This window comes from Zootoca vivipara, chromosome 7 (genome assembly GCF_965207765.1).
Source record: "Zootoca vivipara chromosome 7, rZooViv2.hap1.1, whole genome shotgun sequence".
Classification (NCBI taxonomy): Eukaryota; Metazoa; Chordata; class Lepidosauria; order Squamata; family Lacertidae; genus Zootoca; species Zootoca vivipara.
The window spans coordinates 68,997,500-69,021,716 of NC_142590.1; the positions used below are offsets into that span (position 1 = coordinate 68,997,500).

The 24,217-nt window shown below is 43.4% G+C and overlaps 1 protein-coding gene across 1 annotated transcript in view; it reads right to left on the bottom strand.

The window, feature by feature from the left end:
• The window catches only part of LOC148685126 (disks large-associated protein 4-like), a 187,923-nt gene extending 164,941 nt beyond the window's left edge, over nt 1-22,982 (bottom strand). The window contains exon 1 of the mRNA XM_088674579.1: nt 22,839-22,982. The gene's annotated coding sequence lies outside the window, so the exon portion shown is untranslated. The remainder of the gene's footprint in view (nt 1-22,838) is intronic.
• Between the last annotated feature and the right edge of the window lie 1,235 nt (nt 22,983-24,217).

Consider the following 24,217-nt stretch of genomic DNA (forward strand, 5'->3'; position numbering starts at 1 on the left):
ATAATAATAATAATAATAATAATAATTTATTTATTATTTATACCCCACCCATCTGGTTGGGCTTCCCCTGCCACTCTGGGCGGCTTCCAACAAACATTAAAATACATCAAATATCACAGATTAAAAACTTCCCTAAACAAGGCTGCTTAACATAGGACGATAAAAAGTTGTCTTATACTGAGCCAAACCATTGGTCCATCTAGCTCAGACTGGCCATGGCTCTCCAGGGTTCTAAGACTGGAGACAATTCCAGCCTTATTTGGAACTGCCAAGGACTGAGCCTAGGATCACATCCAAAGCATACCTTTAAAGCACATTTATGCTACTTTAACACTCATGGCTCCCTCCACCAAAGAATTCTGGGAATTGTAGTTTACCCCTCACAAAAAAACCCCGGTTACCATCCTCCTTAAGAAACGGCAGTTCACATAATTCTTTGAAGGAAGCCATGACCTTAAAAGTGGTATAAGGGTGCTTTAAAATGTATGGGGTGGATGTGATCTTCTGCCTTCAAAACAAATGTGCTATCACTGAGCTATGAGCTATGATCATTCCTCTTCCTTGAAGTACAAAGGATCATGACCAAGGCATGAAAGTTATACAAATGGAAATCATAAGACAACCTGGTCTGATGATTCACAAGAAAAAGATCTCAGGAATGAGGATAACTCAGGTGTTGTAGATTCCGGATCTGATTTCCTGTTTTCTCTCAATCTTTGGATGGAGAGCCAACTGTGCTGAGTTATGAAGGTGAGACTTTGCTTATGTCATTGCCAGAAGATTCTAAGCCAAGAACATCATGACTACGATGTGGAAAACAAATGTAGCATATGAAAGGGCAACATTCCTCCCCCTGCTATCTGTGCTAATGCTGCATTCCTTCATTGTCAATTAGAGAGTGGCACTAATAAACACACCTGGTTTTAATGCAGCTTTTCTTCCCGACAGATGCTCTCGCCAGAAGCTTGGTATTGGCCTGTCTTGGCAGGAGAAGCACAGGGCAAGGCATAGAGCCATACAGAGGCAAGGAAGGAGGCAACAAGCAACAATCAAGGTAGGGAAACATCTGTTCCGGAGCTGGCATGGTGAAGCCAAGCTGCACGAAGCAATGCAAGGTAAGGCAGTCAGCCAGACCCGAGGTCTGCAGAACTTGGACAGCTCCCAGGCAGAGAACTTATTTCAATGAACTGAATCCTATACATTCCAGCAGGCTCTGAAGAGAGCCTAAAGCCCTGACCAGTCAGCAAAGAATGAACCACACACTGCTTTGGAGTCTAGTATTCCTTTGACAATCTGTATTCTCTTGGTAGACCTCTTGATATATCAGGTGGGAAAGGATAGGTCTTTGGAGGGCCATCTGGCTAGGCTGGATTGTTCCAGGGTCCACCAGAATTCTCCTGTGCAAATCTCCAGTTGCTGCTTCAGATCCTGTAAGATCCAAAGACCCCAGGTATATCTGTGCATCACTAACCAGGTCTAAGAACATTGTTTTCTGATTTTGACTCTGGTTGAGGTGATGACAGGCATGGCCTTCCAAGTTACAAAGAATATATCTGATCCATTTTGCCTCATCTGAGCCAGCCAGAATTTACACCTTTTCTATAAAATCTATCTTGAAATTCCTCCAACTCTATCTCCCCCACCCCACCCCACCCATCCATCTCTATATTTATCAGAATCTATCCTGCCCATTTCATTTGGGGTTGAAAACATCCATCCATCAAGTCCTTTATATGCAGTTCAAATCTATCCACCTGTCTAGATCATTATTTATCCCAAAAAATAGCAAGCAACTAGGGAATGAACCCATCGATCAGCTCAGATTTTTTTATTGGGATCTGAGATTCTTCACAGGAATAAGAATGTGCTGGAGATGTAACAGGCTGCATATTGCCAAGCATGTTCTTATTATTGGTTTTAATATAAGCCTGATTTCCCCCCACATGTCTAAAATGCAACTTGCCAGACTATTAGCTCATAGAATCATAGAATTGCAGAGTTGGAAGGGACCCTGAGGGTCATCTAGTCCAATCTCCTGCAATGCAGGAATTTCAAGTAAAGCATCTATGACAGATGGCCATCCAATCTCTGCTTCAACACTTCCAATGACGAGTCCACCACCTTCCCAGGGAGTCCATTTCACTGTCACACAGCTCTTACGGTCAAAACGTTTTTTCTGACATTTAGTTGGAATCTCCTTTCTTGTCATTTGAAGCCACTGGTTCAGGTCCTACCCTTTGGAGCAGAAGAAAACAAACTTGCTCCATCTTCCATGTGACGGTCCTTGAGATATTTGAATCTCCTCTTAGTCTCCTCTTTTTCACCTAAACCTACCCAACTCCCTCAACCATTCCTCATAAGGTTTGGTTTCCAGAACCTTGATCATCTTGGTCACCCTCCTCTGCACACATTCTAGCTTGTCAATATCCTTCTTAAATTGTGGCACCCAGAACTGGACACAGCACTCCAGGTGTGGGCTGACAAAGGCAAGCGGGACTAATACTCCCCTTCATGTGGACACTATACTTCTGTTGAGGCAGCCTATAATAGCATTAGCTCAACACATATATGGTCCATTGACTGGCGTGGTTAAGGCATGCAGGTTTGCCTGCTTTTCAGTTCTGTGCTGCTAAGATAACCCACCTTAGTAGAATATGATGCAAGGTTAAATGACAATCTCACCTATCTTTTAGATAGAAATGATGTAATGACAGAGCCAACAGAGATCTTGCAAATGTTTATGATACATGTGGAACAAGAGACTGGATTCCTTTTATTATAGCCTCTTTCCCCAATAGATTCATCTATGCACAATCTTTGGAATCTTGCCCTGAAGTGCCTTTTATTAGGTCCCAAGGTTATGACAACACTGCCTTTTCCTAAGAAAACCGGATCTGTTAAAAATTGGATCTGGCAGCTCTGCTCTGCTATTGTCAAGCGTAGATTGCTGCAATGTATTAATTATACATAGGGCTACATTCAGGACTGTTTGGAAACTTCAGCTTGTTCAAAATGCAATCACTTGCTGTTAGCTGTACCTTGAAAACAGGACCATGTTAATCCAGTGCCTAAAGTTCTATGGAGGCAGGCAGAAACATCAACATTTAACAAGAAGTTTGTTTTTACATGGCTGGCTATGTACATGTACAGTAATTTTAAGAGGGCTGTTTTTGCCCTTTTGAAAAATGGTGAGCATCAACTTTGCTGAGTGTTCTGAATAATGATAAGCCATGTAAAAAATAAATAATTCTGCTTCTAGATTAAGGTCTTGTGACTGCTAGTCACGCTAACAAGCCTGATACTGACAAGTTATGTGGGGACTGTGATTGCTCCTGTGTTGGATGCTGTGAGTTCCAAGACATTATAGGATTGGTATGGGTGGAACATCCTGAATCAGCAAGTGTAGCACTAAAACTACTTCAAGCTGACGCCACTTTTTGGTACAGGTACCTTCCCATCACTTCTTGTTTAGTGTGATGGTTGCTGGAGGAAGGACCTTTTGGAAGAATCATAGAGCTGCCATTGGTACACAAGCTACTTAAATCCTATTGACCTCAATATATTTCAGTGGGATTTCAGTGTCTTAACTATGTGCAGGATTGCAGCCTAAATCTGTGTGGGTACAGACACACACAAACCAGTGGAATTTACAGTAAGTGATGCATATCCCAGCTTTTCAGTAGCTTTGGAATGGCTGATTCATTGAATGTGACATCCTTGGCACAGTTAATGACGTACATTTGCTTTACAGTGGAACCTCGGTTTATGAACACCTCGGTTTACAAATTTCTGGTTTACGAACGCCGCGGACCCATCTGGAGCAGATTAATTCACTTTCCATTACTTTCAATGGGAAAGTTCGCTTCAGTTTATGAACGCTTCAGTTTATAAACAGACCTCCGGAACCAATTACAGTGGTGCCTCGCTAGACAAATTTAATTCGTTCCATGGGTCTTTTCTTATAATGAAAAATTCGTCTAGCGAATCCCATAGGAATGCATTGAATTTTTTTTGAATTTTTTTTTTTGCCCATAGGAACGCATTAATTGAATTTCAATGCATTCCTATGGGAAACCGCGATTCGCTAGACGAATATTTCATGAAACGAATTCGTCTAGCGAGGCAACCTCCGCTTGAAAAATCCTTTCGTTAAGCGGAAATTTCGTTAAGCAGGGCATTCGTTAAGCGAGGCACCACTGTACACCCATGCTTCGGGTTAAGTACGCTTCAGGTTGAGTACTCCGCGGACCCGTCTGGAACCGATTAATCCACTTTCCATTACTTTCAATGGGAAAGTTCGCTTCAGTTTATGAACACTTCAGTTTATGAACAGACTTCCGGAACCAATTCTGTTCATAAACAGAGGTACCACTGTAATAATAATAATAATAATAATAATATAATTTATTATTTGTACCCCGCCCATCCGGCGGGGTTTCCCCAGCCACTCTGGGCACCTTCCAAGAAAGATTAAAATACATTAAAATATCACACATTAAAAACTTCCCTAAACAGGGCTGCCTTCAGATGTTTTCTAAATGTCAGGTAGTTGTTTATCTCTTTGACTTCTGATGGGAGGGTGTTCCACAGGGCAGGCACCACTGCTGAGAAGGCCCTCTGCCTGGCTCCCTGTAGCTTTGCTTCTACAGTGAGGGAACCGCCAGAAGGCCTTTGGTGCTGGACCTCAGTGTCCGGGCAGAACGATGGGGGTGGAGACGCTCCTTCAAGTATACTGGACCAAGCCTGTTTAGGGCTTTAAAGGTCAGCACCAACACTTTGAATTGTGCTCGGAAATGTACTGGTAGCCAATGTAGGTCTTTCAGGATCGGTGTTGTGTGTGTGTGTGTGTGTGTGTGTGTGTGTGTGTGAGAATCTATATATATTGCATGTCTTTGTTCACTTCTGCACATAGGATTTCACACACACACACACACACACACACACACACACACACAATATAATGAGTTGTATCCAAAGAGTAACACTAAGTGACTTATTCGATCAGCCAAAGGATTTCGGCTTGCTTAATGGAACTTTCTCCTTCTCCTCCCATGCTCCCCTAATCTGTTCTGAGTTCCCCCAACCCTTCAGAGCAGATTTGGGGAGAGAGGGAAGGAAAGGCGAGGGGCACAGTTCTGTTGTGGAAGTATAAATCCTTAGGCTAATGGAATGAGTGCATTAGATACTGCCCAATGCTCTAAATTTCATGGATGTGCATGTACACCCACCCACACCAAAAAAGGGGGGCACACAACCCCATAAGAATAAGACAACAGGGACATGTGAGCAGTGATATGTCACTGGTAAAATGCTGGATATCTTGGGGAGCAATATATCGGGACATAACATTTCACACCTCTCTGAAAATATTTTTTGTCGATTATTGCTCTTTTATCTTATTAGCTGTGAATTAAAAAAATAGCCACCTAACCACGCCTTCCTATCATGCAGGAAACATCTCATAGTAACCTACACAGACTCCCAAAAGTTAAATTGGACTCTGCCAAAAACATATTTCCTTAAAACTGGAAACAGAGTTTCTTTTTCCATCTTTTCTTTTGCAATGAACACATAATTAACCTGTGGAAATGGTGGCCTCAAGATATCATTGAGACCAAGTGCTTAATAGGATTTCATAGACAGCAGCAGTGGCAGGAGATGTGACAAGTTATCCCTGGTGGAAAGTCTAATTGAGAAATGATACAGCTTTGATCTCAGTTGGTGCTCCTCAGTGCTGCTGTATAATATTAATAATAACTGTGACTCCAGTGCTGTCAAGAGAGCTACGCCTGATTTACATTCAAGTTAGAAAGGAATTAGGCCAGAATCTTTATCCTTTCAAAAGGACAATCCCAAATAAACAGAAACGTAACACTACAGGTCTCTACCCCACTCAGCCCCACTGGGTTCACTGCCATCTCTACCACCCATTTCTGAGCTCACATATAGATTTTTTTAGATTTCAGATCCTGGGACATGTTTCTCCTCATTTCTGCATAAAGCGGCAGTTACTGTGAATCCATACTACTAACCCCTAGGCTACTGGAGCTTTATGTGTCTTTCAGGAACAACAAGGAACATGGGGCACTGGGCCAGGTCTAAACATCTTCCCCAACTCCTGAATCCACTACTCCAGGACAGAAATGGTAGTTTAGTGAAATCCAGCAAGTTTCATTGTAATTACAAAGGCATTGTTATCCTATAGCATGGCCACAAACCATACTTTACACTAAACTATTTGAAGGCTTGACCACAGTAGTACCTGGACAGCAGACTGAATGTGTTTGGGGAAATGTCATTTGGTCACTGTATTCCTCACTATGGTGAGATGTGCTGTATTTCTATGGACATTACAGAATTACTTATAAATTCGAATCTATACAGTACATATAAATTAGCATATGCTACTTGCATTCAAATCAATGTCTTTTTGGCGATACATTTTTTCTCTCTCTTCAGTGACTTGTAGACACCCTATTGTCATAGTAGGCCTCTACACAAGGTTAGTAAGGCCTTCAAAAATGATGACGCTTTTGGGCATCCAAAAATACTAAATGGATCACAGCATGGATTCCCGAAATTTGGCAGAAGCCAATCTGCCAAATTTTGCTTAAAACAGGACCTTAAGGCCATACCTATCTCTAGTTACACCTTCAGGAACAGTATAGCAATGGATGTTTAGGCTTCAGGGCCTAAGGCCTTGTCCACAACAGAACAAAATGTGGGTTCACACATGCTTGTCTCCTCATTAAGCTAGGGGCATCCACATGACGCCCTCCCCAACCCAATGTTGTCTCAGACTTTCCCCCTTTAAATGCAGGGTTTTCCCAATGTATGGAAAGTATGAAACAGAAAGGATTAAAAAAAACACATTTATGAGCTGGGGTCCAGGACGACACTGTGCTGGTGAGGACATCATGTGGCCCACACTTATGTTAATGGGGAGGCAGGCAATTGCAGTCCATATTTTACTCTGGTATGGATACATCCTAAGTTCAAGCACATGCTGCATACAAAGTAGCCTTGAGCAAGTTGCTATGTATCTCAGCTTTAATTCCCAATCACTAGAAAGGAAGGAGCATTAATAACTTGCCTCTCAGGGTTGCTATGAGAATGAATGTAATTAAAAGTTCAAAGAACTTAGCGTACTATAGCTGTGCTACAGACATGATCAATAACATTGTTTCCTAAATAAGTAAAGGAGTTATGTGCTCAGTCCTAACAAAACTGCTGGGAGGGCTGAAATAAAGCAGGGTTCTTTTTACACCCCAGGGTTCAGACTTAGCATACAAATGTGTAAACTTTCATTGCACTTCAGTTTTGCCTATTCCTATAAGGCGACATTCTTTTCTTCCACCTGTCACCATACAGTGAATGCAAAATATTGAAAAAGATGTCCCCAATTAGCTTAAGTGCAAATAAGGCTTGGCAACCCCAGGTCATAGGATGCAATGGGGGAAAATACACACGTTAAATATTTTAGATGTTCCCTTAAAAATGTAAAGCGTACACCGGAAACCAAAATGTGAATGGAACAAACGTAAGTTTTCAAATATCCATCACAGAGGTACAGTCATAGGAGAGTCATAATTGCCTGAAGTTACCTATTTAAGTGTACCCCTGGCCTGATGTCATATCCAGGTTTGCCCGTGTGTGAAATGGTTCTAGTGGATACAGGTGAATTGAGTTTCAAGGTGTGGTGGGGACACTGGAATGTAATTAGAAGATCGGGCCTCTGAAACTGTGGTCAAGCATTCAATTCAGATTGAAAGGTTAAGTAGAGAGCTTGGAGTAGGCAAGCCCACAGTTTGGAGATAAGGGTAGCCAATATAGGGTCCTTGAGTTATTTCAAACTACAACTTCCATCTGCCACAGCAAGCATGGCCAATGGTAGAAGTTGGCTATGCCTGATTCAGAGGCTGTTATTAATGCATATGGAGATTTTTAGATATAAACAAATATAAATAATATTGAAGACATAAAAATATATTAATAATATTGCTGCATTCCTTTGTTTTCTGTGTTGTTCTCCCCCGCCCCCTGGATTTTTAAAAATAAAAACCTGATTTGTAGGTTTTTGCTTTTTGGTTTTGCAGTAAAAGTCAGTTGTACAACCAGCTCACTGTGGACTGGCAAACAGCTATTCAGACTTTAAGGGCTACTGTTACCATTAAATGTTTCCTGTTTGCAGGTTCTGCCCATTTTATTGCTTTCTGTTATGTATTGGCTGGGGAATTAGTGATAAATTGCCCTTTAATTATTTAGCTTCTGTTCGCTACAAGGAAACTAGTTTCCTGGCATTGCCTTCCTTCTTTCTTTTATAGCAAAACAGTGCTATTGCACTGCATAAGAAAGAAAAGGGGAAATGCAAGGGAATCAGTAATTAAAGCCTCTTTTGGAGAACAGAAGCTGAATAAACAAGGAGCAGTTCATCACTCATCAGCCATGTTGAACAGGAAGCAATAAAATGAAGGTACTGTACCTGCAAACAGAAAACTTTTAATTAATACAGTGGTACCTCGCAAGACGAATGCCTCGCGCAACGAAAAGCTCGCAAGACGAAAGCGTTTTGTGATGTTTTTGGTGACTCGCAAGACGAAGTTTTTTATGGCCGCGCTTCGCAAGACGACTTTTTTTGGCAGTTTGGGGTTTTTTTTGCCGCGGCAGACCGCTCTTCGCAAGACGAAATTATCGCAAGACGAAGCGGCTTGTGGAACGAATTACTTTTGTCTTGCAAGGCACCACTGTATTGCAGGGACCTCTGTTGAACAGAACTTGCTTGTAAGTAGGCATTATGTAAAGCATGAAGACACAACTGGTAATCCTAGTCTCAAATCCAGATCCTACCCACAAACCCAAAAATGTTTTACATCTTAAGAAGACAGTTCATGTGCAGGATTAAGCATCTATGTTCCAAACTCCACTACTATTGCTACCACAGTTACGGAGATACCTGCTTAAGAGGAACAGTTAGTTTTATAATGCTACCTCCTTTCCCCTTTTGTCAATAGAGAGCAATGGCAGCTCACAGAAATCATCTTATACTGGATGGACTCATTTTTCACCAGTACACCTGGAATGGAAGACTCTTCTGGTGAAGTAGTTTTGCTGGTGGAAGAAGGGCCAAAACAGGATGAATGGCTATTGGCCAGTCTTAAGAAAAGCTGTATTTTTAGGCATTCAGTTCACACTTGGCATACTCATATGTTATTGCCATACAATGGGAACTGCTGGGTGCTCAGCGCTGCCAAATGTAGAGCTCCCATTTTGGGTGCTAAGCCTTTGTTGTTGTTGTTGTTGTTGTTGTTGTTGTTTTAAAAACAACAACCATGTTTGCTATCATTTGAAAATCTAGCCATATAAACTAAAATATAAAAACCTTAACAAAACACCCTGCCTTAGAGAAATGAAAAGAACCCCATTAGTGTTTTTGTTAGAGTTCTCAGTTGTATCTTTTCAAGTTATTTTGGTACTTGAATCAGCATAATTCAGTCCATTTACTTACAAAAGCCTTATAAATCATTGGCGATTCACACCTCCAAGGCATCTTTCTAACTCTACTGGAAAGACATGTCATCGTTTGTGTCTCCTGTTTCTTTTAACTCCTATCCCATTCAAGACAAGTCTCACTTTTATTCATCTCCAAACTAATATGGCTGAGCTTATGCAATTATCAGTGACTGTCCCTGAACGCAGCATGCTACAGAGGCAGGGTCTGCAACAAAAGTGAAGAGATGGGCAGAGATTTCTATTGCTTCATGCTTGCCAGCCACCCTTATCCATTCAATTAATTCAAGTCATGCCTCCCCCCCCAATCAATTGACACTGAGAGACAGAAGCACCATTATGAAACCACAGAAACAATTTCCCCAGCGGGATCTCCTTTTTGTGACAACTCCTTGGGCAGACATTCAATTCACACACACACATGCACAAGAGATCTATTGCAAGGATGGATTAAGATGAACCACTTTGCTCAGTATGCTACAGAGTAGGGTCCCTAACCGAAAAAGTGAGAGTGAAATGTGAAAGGAACACCTGCTTTGTTCAATATGCTGAATGTTCCATTATTTAGTATATGGAACAAAGTAAGAATAAGTTTGTGTCAGGAGAGTCAACTGTGTGCTCTTGGAGCGTTTCAAGGAGATCTGGGTATAGGCCAAAGATAATGTGACCCTCCTAATATTGTTGGACTGTAACTGTCATCAGCCCTGCCTGTTGAGCAGAGAGATTTAATTTACTGAAATTGGAAATGCTTAAATGCATTACAGTCATACCTCATGTTACGTCCGCTTCAGGATGTGTCTTTTCGGGATACGGACGCACCGAACCTGGAAGTCCTGGAACGGGTTACTTCAGGGTTTGGTATGTGCACATGCACAGGAGCACTAAATCGCGCTTTGCGCATAAGTGCCGAATTACGCCACACGCCTGCGCAGAAGCGGCGCTTCAGGATGTGGCCTTTTCAGGTTGTGAACGGGCCTCCGGAACAGATCCCGTTCTCAACCAGAGGTACCACTGTATTGTGTGTTTAATTCTGGAATGTTCTGTAGTAACTCTTGTGTGATTGGTTAACTCTGGTCACATGGGAGGTATCTTATTACATTCTCAATTTTGCTTCATGTGTGAGTGACTTGATTGCAATGGCTGCATCTCCGTGGATGCTGAAGAAGAGACGGTGTTAGATAATGTTCTCTCTAAGCACAATAGAAGAGAGGAGTGCTGATGTTTCTGTGTGAATGTATGTGACAGAAAGTAGTACAGAAGTTGATGTTCTCCCAAAGAAGCAATAAGGAGAAGTCTGCTGGAAGGAGAAAGTGGAAACCCCTCAGAAGGAACTGCATGGCCTAGCTGGCAAATGTACAGAAGGCTGAGTGCAAAGACAAGAAAGAGAGAAAAACACAGTTTGTTTGAATGTTTAAGGAAGAAGCAGAAATCTTCAACTAAGAAAAACTAAGCCTATGCTTGGAAGCATGTGAATGTAAGTACTTTGCATACTGTATATTCTTCTTTGGCTTATATGTTCTGCAAGTAAAAGCTTCTGAATATTTTAACAAGTTTTAATTTCAAGAAAAGAGTCAGTACTGCGCATGATTTGGTTTCCTAGCTGTAATTTAGCTACACTGCCCAGCCTTGGATCCCCTTTCAAGCCTAAGCATTGGCCATGCTAGCTGGAGAGTTCACCACCTCCGGGATGATGGAAGTTGCACTCCAGCAACAGCTGGAGGACCACACATTTGCAATTCCTGGCATAAGCCCACTCAGTGAGACATTTCAATAGCAGACCTCAACCCTCCCATTACTGGATGGAATTGTCACCACCATTTAACTACCTTGACGTGTACTTAACTGTCTGCACTTTTCCAGAATGATGATTTAGCTTGAGATGAGGGGTGCTCAGTGTCAGATCTCTCCATCCATATGGGCTGAATTGAGCTGCTTCAGATGACAGGGCATGCTAGCTGGCATCCTCCGCCCCCATCTTGCAGCAGAGAAACAGACTAAAAAGACATGGAAACTATTGGTGCAGAGGTAAATGCCAGCATTTCTGATTCTGTAGCAGGAGTGCCACAGGGAGAAAGAGGGAGGGGAAGAAATACAATGTGGCAGGGAAAGGCACCCTCAAGTCTCTGATAAATGTAAACGCCTCCCAGGGATTCAGTAGATAATTCACTCCCAAACTGATCTAAATGCTTGCCCAGGGCTCCCAATCCTTTCCATTTATTCTTGCTGAATAATCAACTTTAAAAGCTGCTGCAAGCGTTTGCTTTGATTTCTGTCACAGATCAAGGGATGATATTTGTACGCTTTGGAAAAGGGAGGAGGGGTAGAAGAGATGTATACCAAGCATTGCTGGGAAATGCGAGCTGCAGCAAAGGAGCCAAAATGGTGCAGCAATGGTGTTAGATGGGGCCTTCACCTGGATCCTATGGGAGGTTGCTTGGAAATTAACAAATTACCATTGTGGACAGGAATGCCAACTTGCCCCCACAACCGTGGGTGCCATGCAGTGTGCATGGCCCTCGCACTGAAATTTTCTGGGTGCCTGGCCCCTTCATGGGGAATTTTGTGGGTGCTTGGGCCATAGCTGCCAAGTCTCCTGTTTTTCGCGGGAAACCCCCGTATTTTGTTACTGTTTCCCGCTGTTATCCCGAATTGATTATATCCTGTAAATATCCCGTGAAGCTCCTGCCAGAGGCCATGTCCCGGCTCCCGGATGTCTGTGCATGTCTGGACATGTGCAGAAGTGATTTCTGGTGCCCAGACATGCAGACACGGGCAGCCCGGCACCGGAAGTCACTTCTATGCATGTCCAGACATGTGTAGAAGCGACCTCCGGTGTCGCACTGCCCATGTCTGGGCACTGGAAATTGGGCGGCACCGGCACCGGAAATTGCTTCTACGCATGTCTGGACATGCATAGAAGTGACTTCCGGTGCCGCGCCGCTGCTGATCCCGGATATTTCAATCCGGGAGTTGGAGGGTATGGCTTGGGCCCCCAGGGCCCCCGGGAGTTGGCATCTATGATTGTGAAGAAGGGCTGTAGAATGAAATGGCTGTTTCTAAAACTTCCTCAGCCCCGGAGCCCCATCTTCCCTGACCACTGGTCTTGGTGGGTGGGGACAGTACACAAACAACATGTGTAGGTGCAAGGCTGGGGAAGGCTGCTTTAAAAAATAAACATAGTGCATTGGAAACAATGGCCTAGCTCAGCTGGTTAGAGCGTGGAGTTGATAACGACAAGGTTGCAGGTTCAATCCCCGTATGGGACAGCTGCATATTCCTGCATTGCAGGGAGTTGGAATATATTACTCTCAGGGTTCTCTTCCAACTCTACAGTTCCATAATTCCCCATTATATAGCAACCTATCTAACACATTTCAAACATCCTCCATGCTCATACAGGCTAGAAGTCCTCCTCTCCCCCTGGCAGTTCTTTCTACCAAGAGTGGATGGGAATATCTCCCCACTCACACATTTCAGTTCCACCTTCCTGGAATGTTGGAAGATGCCAAAGGACTATCTGGATGTATGCTGGACACACCATGTCCCATGTATTAACACCTTGTCCCCAAGGTGAGAATTTTAGTTCTTCTCTGCTTCTCATTTTTTCCTATTTCCTCAAGTTCCTCAAGTTCAGTTCTCCACTTTCAAAAAAAGAAGAAGTCCACATGAAAATTCATCAGCATCTTAGTGGAAATTTCTCTCCACATACATGCTTTTATGCAACTTTGCCCAATATTCACCAATCCACAGAGAGGTATTATCACTTGATTCTCTTGACTGCAACTGGGGTTGGGAACAGGGGAGAGATAAATGCAGAATGATGAATCCAGAGAAATTTCAATCCAGGCCTGAATTTGCTTAATTCCTGACTTTTCCCCTGCCCATTTCCCCCCCCCTCCTCCTCCCTGGCTCTTCTACTCTCAGTTGTCAGTTGAGTCACACAATGGAACATAAGGTGACAAAGCAGCATGAGGACTGCTCTCCCTGCTTTTTGTGGGCTACCTGCTGTCGTTCAGGCATGTGGCACAGCTGCCCTTCCTCGAACAGGATGAAGGTGGGACAGAACGGGATTTGCCAGCTCCATCCACAAGAAACAGCAGGGTCCTGCAAGCCTTGTGCCAAAGCACTTGGCACCTGCCTTGAGGATTCCACGTGGCTTTCTGTTCTCAAGTCAGCAGCACACACACTTGGCTCAAACCAGTGGCACGATTTACCTTCCAATTTTCAAGGAGCTTCTGTTTGCCAAACAAATGAGCCCTAACAATACCCTGCAACCTTTTTTCGGTGTGGCACCAGAGCATCTAAGCGGACAAACAATACCAGAGGCTACGACTCAGGAGGAGCAGGTTGGCTGATCTTAACGGGTTGGGATCATTAGTTTTGATATTATTTTTTAATGCGAAAGCATGGAGAAATAAAGCAAACCAATGGCTCCAGGATCTGCATTAATGAATAAATGAAATGCATCTTGGGAGGATAATTAAGAGCTTAGAACAAAAAAAAATGTGCCACCTAAATAATAATAGAGAAACCGTAAGAGAGAGGGGGAGAGAGAGAGAGAGCACAGAAAAACAAATCAAGCAATTGTAATTAAGAGGAAAATATACACGTGTAATTATTTTAAAAGGCACCTGAGGTCCCTAGGAAGGAGGAACGGTTTGAGCAATGAAGTTCCTTCTTGCTGGGGAACACCCCAATACTAATCAAGGAACCATTACAATGATAACTGCAATCAAGAGCTACAGCAACACCTATCAAAACCCCAGCCTTGAAAATGAGGAGCAATTTCATTCAGAGCATGAAACAAGATGGCATGTGGCACCTCGAGCGTATTTAGCAATTTCCAATCAGCCCTTTTGATTTTCTTTTAAGCAAAACACACATCCCAACAAGTGAAGGAGGAGAGAGGCGGTGTTATGTGTGACTATTAAAAGCAAAAAGGAAGAACAATACTTTCTAAATTTTATCTGTACAGAAACGTAATTCATTTACATGCAGAGTTATTTTGAATGGGTCTTACATAAGTTGCAAGCACTTGCTACTTTCGAAATGCTATATTTATAGTGGTACGCAGAGCTATATTCAGTTTGGTCTCTTTGCATCAGCTTTGAAATACACACCAACAGGCATGTGTATTAGTTGCAGGTCCTTAACATTGTTGACAAGGTCTATTAAAAATCCCAACTAGTCTGCTGTTATTTAGGGTGCCTGATAATTATATTCTTCATGCACCAGTGAATTTTTTTTTAAACAACCCTTGGAGAATCTCCTTTCATCCATGCAGACTATGATTGGAGTGGACGAAGGAAAAAGTCTCTCTTGGGTCTGGGCTGAGGATTAACTGTTATTTAAAATTAGGAAGGGTAAAAATGCAAAGGAAGCACTGGAGTCAGGGAAGGGAGAGAGAGAGAGAGAGAGAATGGGACTTCTGGCTCAAGTTTTCTAAGCATGCAAACAGACAGATAAATCAATGTTGAAAGGCTAGTGTTTGCAAATATGCAGATCATATGGTAACATGTGTCAGGAAAATACGGCTGGGTGTAGCTTGCTGTTGAGTGTACTCGTTATAGATAAACTTAGGTTTTCCCCCTTTGAAATGTGAGAAATGGCCTTAAGAGGTTTTAAGGTGTAAAATGTGCCTGGATACATAAGCAGAGCTCTGTTGCATTTGGGGAATAAACACTCAGGAGTCAGGCACATCTGCAGAAGGTATTTTGAAGAGTGGCTGGTCCCAGTAACAGGCATGGTATCTGGGCCTGTCCTCTCTCTTTCTCTCATCACACAGAGAACCATTTTTGTGTGTGGCAACAGTGGTTTCAAATCAATTATATGCCGACTTCCAGCTATGACAGCCATTCATTTAGGATGTGTCACTCATGCAAACAACACCTGCAGAACCCAAGACACGTTGGCTTCTTGTATCCTTCTGAAGAGCAGCTTCTTGGGGAATCAGCCCAGCAGTATGCAGAACATCCCAAACCCTGACACTGATTTCTGCAGGCCCCAGTGACATTCACACAACGGTCTCTTCCCACACATGTAGTTTGTGGCCCAGAACTTGAGTCAACAAATGTTGACTCAAAAACCCTAGCTGCCACATGTAGAGAGGGTGATGAGAATGGGCCTCACTTGGTTCATTTTATGAACAGTGCTATTTAATTAAAGAGTTGCAATTTCCCCATTGATTAGGGACAATAATATTAGGACTCTTGGCTGCCAACAACAGGATGAAGCATACCACTTACAAGAAGGGGCATGCGTCAATTCCCAACTTGTTGATTGTCACAAACACCAATTGCAAATTTGCTCTGATGCATGATATAGTGTTGGTTGGGGTGGTGCCTGTTGAGCAAGTTATCTGTTTCTGCACTGCAGGTTTATATTCCATCTCATATGTCATACCTGGGACAGGATTGTAGCAGGCCCTCACAGTATCTGTGGGTTAGAAGTTGGAGTTATGCCTCATAGGCAGTGCCCACTTTTCCAGTGGGTCCTTCTGAAGGGGGGGAAGAGCATGACAGAAGATTATGCAAATACTGATATCTAGAAATCCACCATCTGGATAATTCAAGAGAGAAGAAAATCAAGTTGTCTTTCATTCAAGACAGAGTTAACTTACATAATTCAACACCACAAAATGTGGCAATGGCCATTACCTTAGGTAGCTCTCCTGACATGTTGTACCCTTGATCAATACAATGAAAACCTCTCAGACAGAATGCAGCAAATCCCTATATTTCTTGCACTTAAGAGACAGAGACTGCAGCTATGAGCTGTGACTCTATGAATCAGGCACAGAGGAGGATGTGTAATACAACACCTACATATTTTGTTCCCATCTATAATGGCATGCAGAAGAAGCAAAGGAGCCGAATGCAACATGCTGGATAGAATAATCCAGGCGACAAAACAGACACTTGATTCTCCATATTTTGTTTCCATGACATACTCTTATTTCACTCTCTTTTGTTCCTAGTCCCGCCCTTGACTGTGATGAATGTCCTTCTTCTAAACAACTCATCATAAAAATGAAAAACTGTCTTCTACGCTGAGTGTACATGCCCAGATATCATTCATTTCATGTTGTGTTTCCTCCACAGCTGTAAAACTCATAGTATTTTTAATACTGCAATACAGCTCACATGAATCACAAGGTGATCTGAGAATCTCCTTGTTTTGCTGATTCACAAGTTTCCCCCCTTTGTTATAGTTAAAATAACAATAAATGGTTCTGAAAAATAGATGGTGAATGAAAGGAACATATGTTATTTTCCATTAATTTACATAGTTTTAATGAAGTTAATTTTGTTATTCCTTACTCAAGGAAGAAATTCCTACTCTGTATTAACAGCCCTGCTCTACTCAACGTGAACTGAATATATTTCAAAAGGGTAGCTGTGTTAATATCTCTTGGAGCAAACCCAATGGAGTACTCCAGCACTTTAAAAATTGGACAAATTCATTGATCAGAGGCCAAAGAATTACTTTGCATGTGCCCTAAGGAGCTGGCAAGCTGGTGGGATTTTTGAATTGTTGTCTTTCAATATTAGAACCCATATTATACCAAAAACTAGGGCTAGGGAGAAAAAAATGTGGCTTCCAAATTTCCTGTATGTGGAGGAAGTGGGGCAATGTTTAGGTGTGCCTGAAAAACTTAGAGGGGTTCTTTATAGCTTTGTCAGGCTTGCAGCTGCAATTCTTTAGTTTTTCAGACTGTTCTAGTCCGTGTGTGTGTGTGTGAGAGAGAGAGAGAGAGAGAGAGAGAAGAAGAAGAAGAAGAAGAAGAAGAAGAAGAAGAAGAAGAAGAAGAAGAAGAAGAAGAAGAAGAAGAAGAAGAAGAAATGTTCGCCACCACGTTTTGTGATGGCTGCCATTCCATCCCCCAATTTCATCTTACAATAAGGCATTCTAGAAAATTTAAAAGTGCAGCTGCCAGCTCAAAAACGTTTTAAAGAACTCCAGTAAATTCCCCCAACACCCCAAAAGATGAAAAAAGAGAGACATTTTTACTCCTTAGAATACAGTATAAGATGAAGCCCTGCAGCATAAGGTCAAAGGCCCATCTAGTCCAGCAGCCTCTTTTCACAGTGGCCATCCAGAAATCTATGGGAAGCTCACAAACAGGACCTAAGTGCAACAGCAGCTTCTTTTCCTGGGGTTTCCAGCAACATATTCTGAAGCTTGCTGTTGCCAACAGTGAAGATAGGTGTGCATTAGACTTAGTAGCCTTCTTTGCTATTGAACTCTACATGTACACAACACTTGTGCTAACCTTTCATCCCATGATAAGTTCTGCCCAGCGATATCACAAATGTAGTGGGAGAGGGGGCCGTCTAGCCAAAGCAGTTTAATTTACTCTTCAAGTGGAAAAGGCTCCCAGAGTAGCTTACAAATGGCCAATGGAAACAATATCAGGGTGCTGTGTGTGTGTGTGTGCTATTCAAGAAGCACGTACCTCAGCACTTTCTGGGGAATGCAAGACATATCGGGCATTTGCTTGGATTGCAGTGCTAGCTTTTGTGTGCTAGCATGAACGTATGTATGTGTGTTTCTGTGTGTGTGTGCGTGCACACACATCTACTTTATTCAACTATCTGGTAGAGTGCATTCTAGTTCAAGAAACTATATCTGAAAACATTTTGTTTGTCTTTAAGGTGCCATAGGACTCAATTCTAGTACTGCATGCAGGGATTTTTATAATTTATTTTTTATTAGCAACAGCATAAAACAATATAAACAAATAATAGTGGATATTCACCATCAGGTAAAAAGCAAAATTCAGGCATGACATGTATAGGACAGAAAATAATACAGCATATAAAGTTAAATAACCCAGCCCAAAAGATCTATGCATTACAGGGGGTTTAGGTTCCCCCGGGGTGAGGGCTAATAAAGGAAATAAATATAAACCAATCAGCATCAAAAGTATTTTTTTGTCACCACTTTCTTTTTTGTGGCAAGGCAAGGCAAGGTTAAAGAGAACATGAGCAATGATAAAAGGTCTGAAATGAATAATGTACCGTGCAAGGTTGAAAGCATGGCAAGACTAGACAAATGGGCAAAGGCATGCCAGCAAATGTTAAATCTCCTGGAGGCGGACGGGAAAAGGAAAAGGAACTTTTGTCAGTGCCATTCAAAGATGCTAAAGAAGCTGAGCAATCAGTTTTTGGAGAACAGATTTAGGATTGGAGGGAAGTCCGCCAAGCTGTAAGAAAGTTTAGACAATGAAACAAATGCACCAAACATGGATGGAGTCGGTCCGCCCCCCCCAGGTGTTTAAAAGAGGAAACTATATGAGCATGGAAAATGGATTTTACATGAAGGAGTAGCATGGGTGTAGACGGGGGGGCAGGAGGGGGGAGCTGCCCCCCCCTAGAAGCAAAAAATTATTGTATTTTACAGACCATAACCAATACTTTGCCCCTCCAAAAACTGAAGTGGAAAGGGCTTTGTTTTAGCAAGAGCAGCTCTCCACTTGCTGGGGGCGGGAAGACAGCTGTAACAAAAACACATCAAATAAATAAAGCAAAGTGGCTACCAGTACTTAAGCAGTTAAGACAATGGAGCAGAATATCCCTTCAGGCAAGGTCCACCCTATTCACCCTATTGTTATTCAGTGGGAGTTGTTAATGGGCATTCAGGGATCGCATTAACAGTTCTATTGGCGATTTAATGAGGGTGCAGAGGATTCAATTTGACTAAGGTGGCCCTGCAAGGCTAAAAGGAAGTGAATAAGAAGGGGGGGGGCTGTAGCTTTGATAGACACAGTGATGTTTATAAAAAGCATTGGTGTTCCAGTCTGCCCCTCCTCCTGCATCTGTATACTGTAAATCAGGGGTGGCCACCTCCCAAGAGACTCTGATCTACTCACAGAGTTAAAAACTGGGAGTGATCTACCCCCTTTTGGGGGGTTCAGGTCAAAGCTGTTGAGTTTTTTTAAGGAAGGGAAGCCCTGTTTTGGGGGGTTTAGGTCAAACTTGTTGAGCTTCTTTTAGGAGGGAGGGAGGCCCATTTTTGTTTAGGGCTTCAGGTCATAGTTCAGCTTTTTTTAGGGAGGAGGAAAAATTTGGGTGAGCTTTTTTAGGGGTGCCAGTGATCTAGCAGTGATCTACCACAGACATCCAGTGATCTACTGGTAGATCACAATCTACCTGTTGGACGTGCCTGCTGTAAATCAAGCAGAGAGAAAGCTGCTTACAAGGCTCCTGTACAGGTGTACCGGTATCTTCCTCTTGCTGCAGAGTTCTAGCATCACAGCGTCACCCAGAGGCACCCACAAATGTGAGTTATCCCTCTCTCTATTTCTTCCTTCCTTTCCTCCCTCTTCCATCCTCAATAAAATACTGGGGGGGGGCAGATAAGCCCCACATAGAAAGCCCATCAACATGGGGGGGGGATGACTCTTTAAAATACAGAATTTACCAGTAATTTCTTTTTTTGGGGGGGGGGAAGGCACCTAGGCCTCTAGGAGTTGGCTGCTATGCCTAGGACAATTCAAGAAAGCAGAATCATGCATATGCTATGGTAATATATCAATAGAATCATGGAATTGTAGTCGGAAGGGACCACAAGGGTCATCTAGTCCAACCCCCTGCAATGCAGGAATTTTTCCCCAATGTGGGGCTTGAACCCACAACATGGTTGAAATATTATGCTGATATGCAGCAACGCCTCGGAGCCATCGAGACTGCGGCCCTGTCTTGCCTCGCCCTCGCCCGCCCTGCCACCCCCTCTCCCCTGCCCGACCCTCCCATCCTCTTGCTGCAGAGTTCCAGCTTCACAGCATCACCCAGAGGCACCCACAAATATGAGGTATCCCTCTCTCTATTATTCCTTCCTTCCCTCCCTCTTCCATCCTTAATAAAATACTGGGGGGGGGCAGATAAGCCCCACATAGAAAGCCCATCAAAATGGGGGGGTGACTCTTTCAAATACGGTATTTACCAGTAATTGGGGGGGGGGAGGCACCTAGGCCTCTAGGATTTGGCTGCTATGCCTAGGAGTAGGACAATTCAAGAAAGCAGAATGATGCATATGCTATGGTAATATATCAATGGAATCATAGAATTGTAGTCGGAAGGGACCACAAGGGTCATCTAGTCCAACCCCCTGCAATGCAGGATTTTCCCCCCAAGGTGGGGCTTGAACCCACAACATGGTTGAAATATTATGCTGATATGCAGCAACGCCTCGGAGCTGTCGTGACTGCGGCCGTGCCTTCCCTCGCCCTCACCCGCCCTGCCACCCCCTCTCGCCTGCCCGACCCTCCCGTCCTCTTGCTGCAGAGTTCCAGCATCACAGCGTCACCCAGAGGCACCCACAAATATGAGTTATCCCTCTCTCTATTTCTTCCTTCCTTCCCTCCCTCTTCCATTCTTAATAAAATACGGGGGGGGGGGGGCAGATAAGCCCCACATAGAAAGCCCATCAACATGGGGGGGATGACTCTTTCACATACGGTATTTACTAGTAATGGGGGGGGGAGGCACCTAGGCCTCTAGGAGTTGGCTGCTATGCCTAGGAGTAGGACAATTCAAGAAAGCAGAATGATGCATATGCTATGGCAATATATCAATAGAATCATAGAATTGTAGTCGGAAGGGACCACAAGGGTCATCTAGTCCAACCCCCTGCAATGCAGGAATTTTTTCCTAAGGTGGGGCTTGAACCCACAACATGGTTGAAATATTATGCTGATATGCAGCAACGCCTCGGAGCCGTCGTGACTGCGGCCGTGCCTTGCCTTGCCCTCGCCCACCCTGGCACCCCCTCTTGCCTGCCCGACCCTCCCGTCCTCTCCAGCCAAGCAGGGTAGCCGCCGCCGTTGCCAGCCCCAGAAGCAAAAGGTGGCCGCTGCCGCCGCTGCCGCCACCACGATGTCGTCAGGCCAGCTGGCCCTGTAGCCCCGCCCACGTTTCCACTTTGTGGCCCCGCCGCTGAATGATCATGGCTTGCCCCCCCTAGTTTTGATCCTGGCTACGCCCTTGAGGAGTAGCATGTAAGTATGTAGCATGTAAATCTCTCATACTACTTACATGCTACTGCTTCATGTCCCACTCCCTTCCTAGCATGTCCCACTCCCTTCCCTCCAAAAGTGTGGGACAACACTTCCTAGATGCAGTGTCAGCTAACCTCCCTGCAAACAGACCTGGATGAGTGCACAATAAACTTCTGACATTGTCTAACCTCCCTTCAAACTTCGAACAGCTAGGATGTGATCAACAAAACAGGAAGCAACCTCAATCCTCAGGGCTATCTGTCAAGTTTATATGTAGACATGTATATTTCAATGTAGACATGACCTAGGAGTACCCAGCTATTATAAATCCAGTGATCCCCACCATTATTTTGTGCCATGTGAATGCAGTTTCTCCAGTTCCACTAGAAGGGACCTGAAGCTCACACTAGCACCATACTTACTAGCCTTGTCCATGTGGGCCAAACAAAAGATATTGAATGCATTGGGAAGCAGGAATGAATATACAGCAGTAGGCACCACCACTGACCTCCCTGTGTTTATGGGCTCTTCTATACAGCATCAACATGTGTGTGGTCTAGAGGCACATGAGGCCACTGCCTTGCCATAGCTAAGCAGATCTAGGTCTGGTCAGTACCTGAGCACCCAGGAATCACATTGTATGTCCAATAGCAAATGGCATGGTGGGGTTCTGCCACTCACACCACCTCTGTGTGCGTGTGTGCATGCTCGCTCTCTTGTTCTCACTCTCTCTCTTTCACTCACTCACTCACTCACCCACACCCACTCACCCACCCACCTGCCATGTACTTCCATATGGCGTATGCAGCCTAAGCCTTCCTTCATTATGGTCAGAGGTTTCCTCTGCAATGGGTTATTACCATCTGGATCACCAGAATGCAATATTAAACAGAAACAAAAGACAGAAGGTTTTGCCACTTCTTTATAGAAAACCTTGCTTCACATTGCTCTAAGTGGAAACAAGTCAACCATGGAATACAGAACAGACAAATGCCCTCATTTGTATAATTATAATAGCTCATTGAATCAGAGATCATCATAGCAACCATCCTAACTTCTCAAATCAAACCACAAAAATTCAACCCCACATAACAATTTTTCCTTGTGTTTCTAGAGTGCAAACTAAATAGACAAAGAACATTTCCCCCCTTTGTGTACACTCTTCTAATTTTTTTAAAAAATGCACTGCAGAGTTACTTAAATACGTAATTATCCAATTTATCCAGATCATAATGATGGCACCAGTACAAAATGAAAGGGTGCCATTTCATACAAAAGTTGAACAATGTTATATACCCCTATGAAAAAACACACACCATTGAATGGTACTCACCATAAGAATGGTCATCCAGGAGTTCAGTTTTTCTTCAGGAACAATCCTGCTTGTAACAGGAACCTCGTCGGTTCCGCACACGCAACTGCTTGCTGTGTGGAGACTTGGTTGGATAAAAGGAGGAAACGGTTGTGGTTTGTTGATGATGGCCACACAAGAGCCGGCTGAACAGACTCTTCAGTCTGGAGAAGAAATGAAAAACACAAGTTAGAAAAGTTCATTTTTGTAGCACAGAGTTTGCTCCCCATAGAGCAAATCCTTGCCACCTTCCATTTTGTTTACATGACTGAAGTGGGGTAAAAAGGGATATGAAGCAGACCACCAGTGTTGAAAGATGTGGTAATCTCAGGATACAATAATGGTTTGGGGTTTGTGGCTCATCCCACACCACAAACCCAGAGAGCTCACAATGTGGATGAAGGGCAGTTTTGCTATGCATTTAAAGGCCAGTTTACCCACCAACAAGATTAAAAAGGGTACACTGTACCTAAAGAAAATGGAAATGAAAGCAAACTGCTGGACTTAATCTGCCTTGAGCCCTGAAAATAAAATGCCACAAACAGGGAAGAAATAAGACTGTGCTGCTGAGCAGTTCACAATTCTTCTAGCTACATGTTTGATAACTTTCAAGGCCAATATGCATCACAACCTTTGAGCCTATATTCTATCTGTGGTGAGTTTCTGTCAGACTGGGCAGATAGCAAAGCAATTGTCTGAGTGCTCCATTGGGAGCCCAGGTGTTGATTAAGTGCTTCATCACTCATGATTATGTGTTTGTACTGATGTGTTAAATTGGCACATGGATCCTTTGTGGCATGTTCAGGAAATGGCTATGCCAAAAATGGAAAACAGGTCTCAAAAAGTTGTCAAGAGAATCAGCTCTGAAAGTTGCTGGAGATAAGAAACTAAATGCAAATTACATGCAGACCTATGTGCAGTTTTTGGAGAAAGGTTAGGAGCAAATAAGTGGTTGGAGAGATGCTTAACCTTTCCACATCTATAAATCATGCCCCAACATCACTCCCCCCCCCATGGAATTCCAAACACACATTTCACTCCCCAAACCTAGTGTTATGAGTTTGGGGGTGGCAGGCTGTGTGCCTGAGCCCACTTAGAATTCCTTGATCCAGCACAGATTCAATTCCTGGAAGTAAGGGCTATTAAGGTAACAAGGTGCCAGACTGAAAATGGGTGGGCTACTCTCCCTAAACTTGCTGGTAGGTAGAAAGACAGAGGTCAGAGTTGAGTTATGTAACCTAGAATGTAGAAGCAAGGCTGCAGGCTGGGTGGTTGGGAGACAGAACCGTGCCTGAAATACAAGGCTGTGGATATGGAAGAAGCAAGACCCTCTAGGGGTGTTAATGCTTCTCCATTGTAAG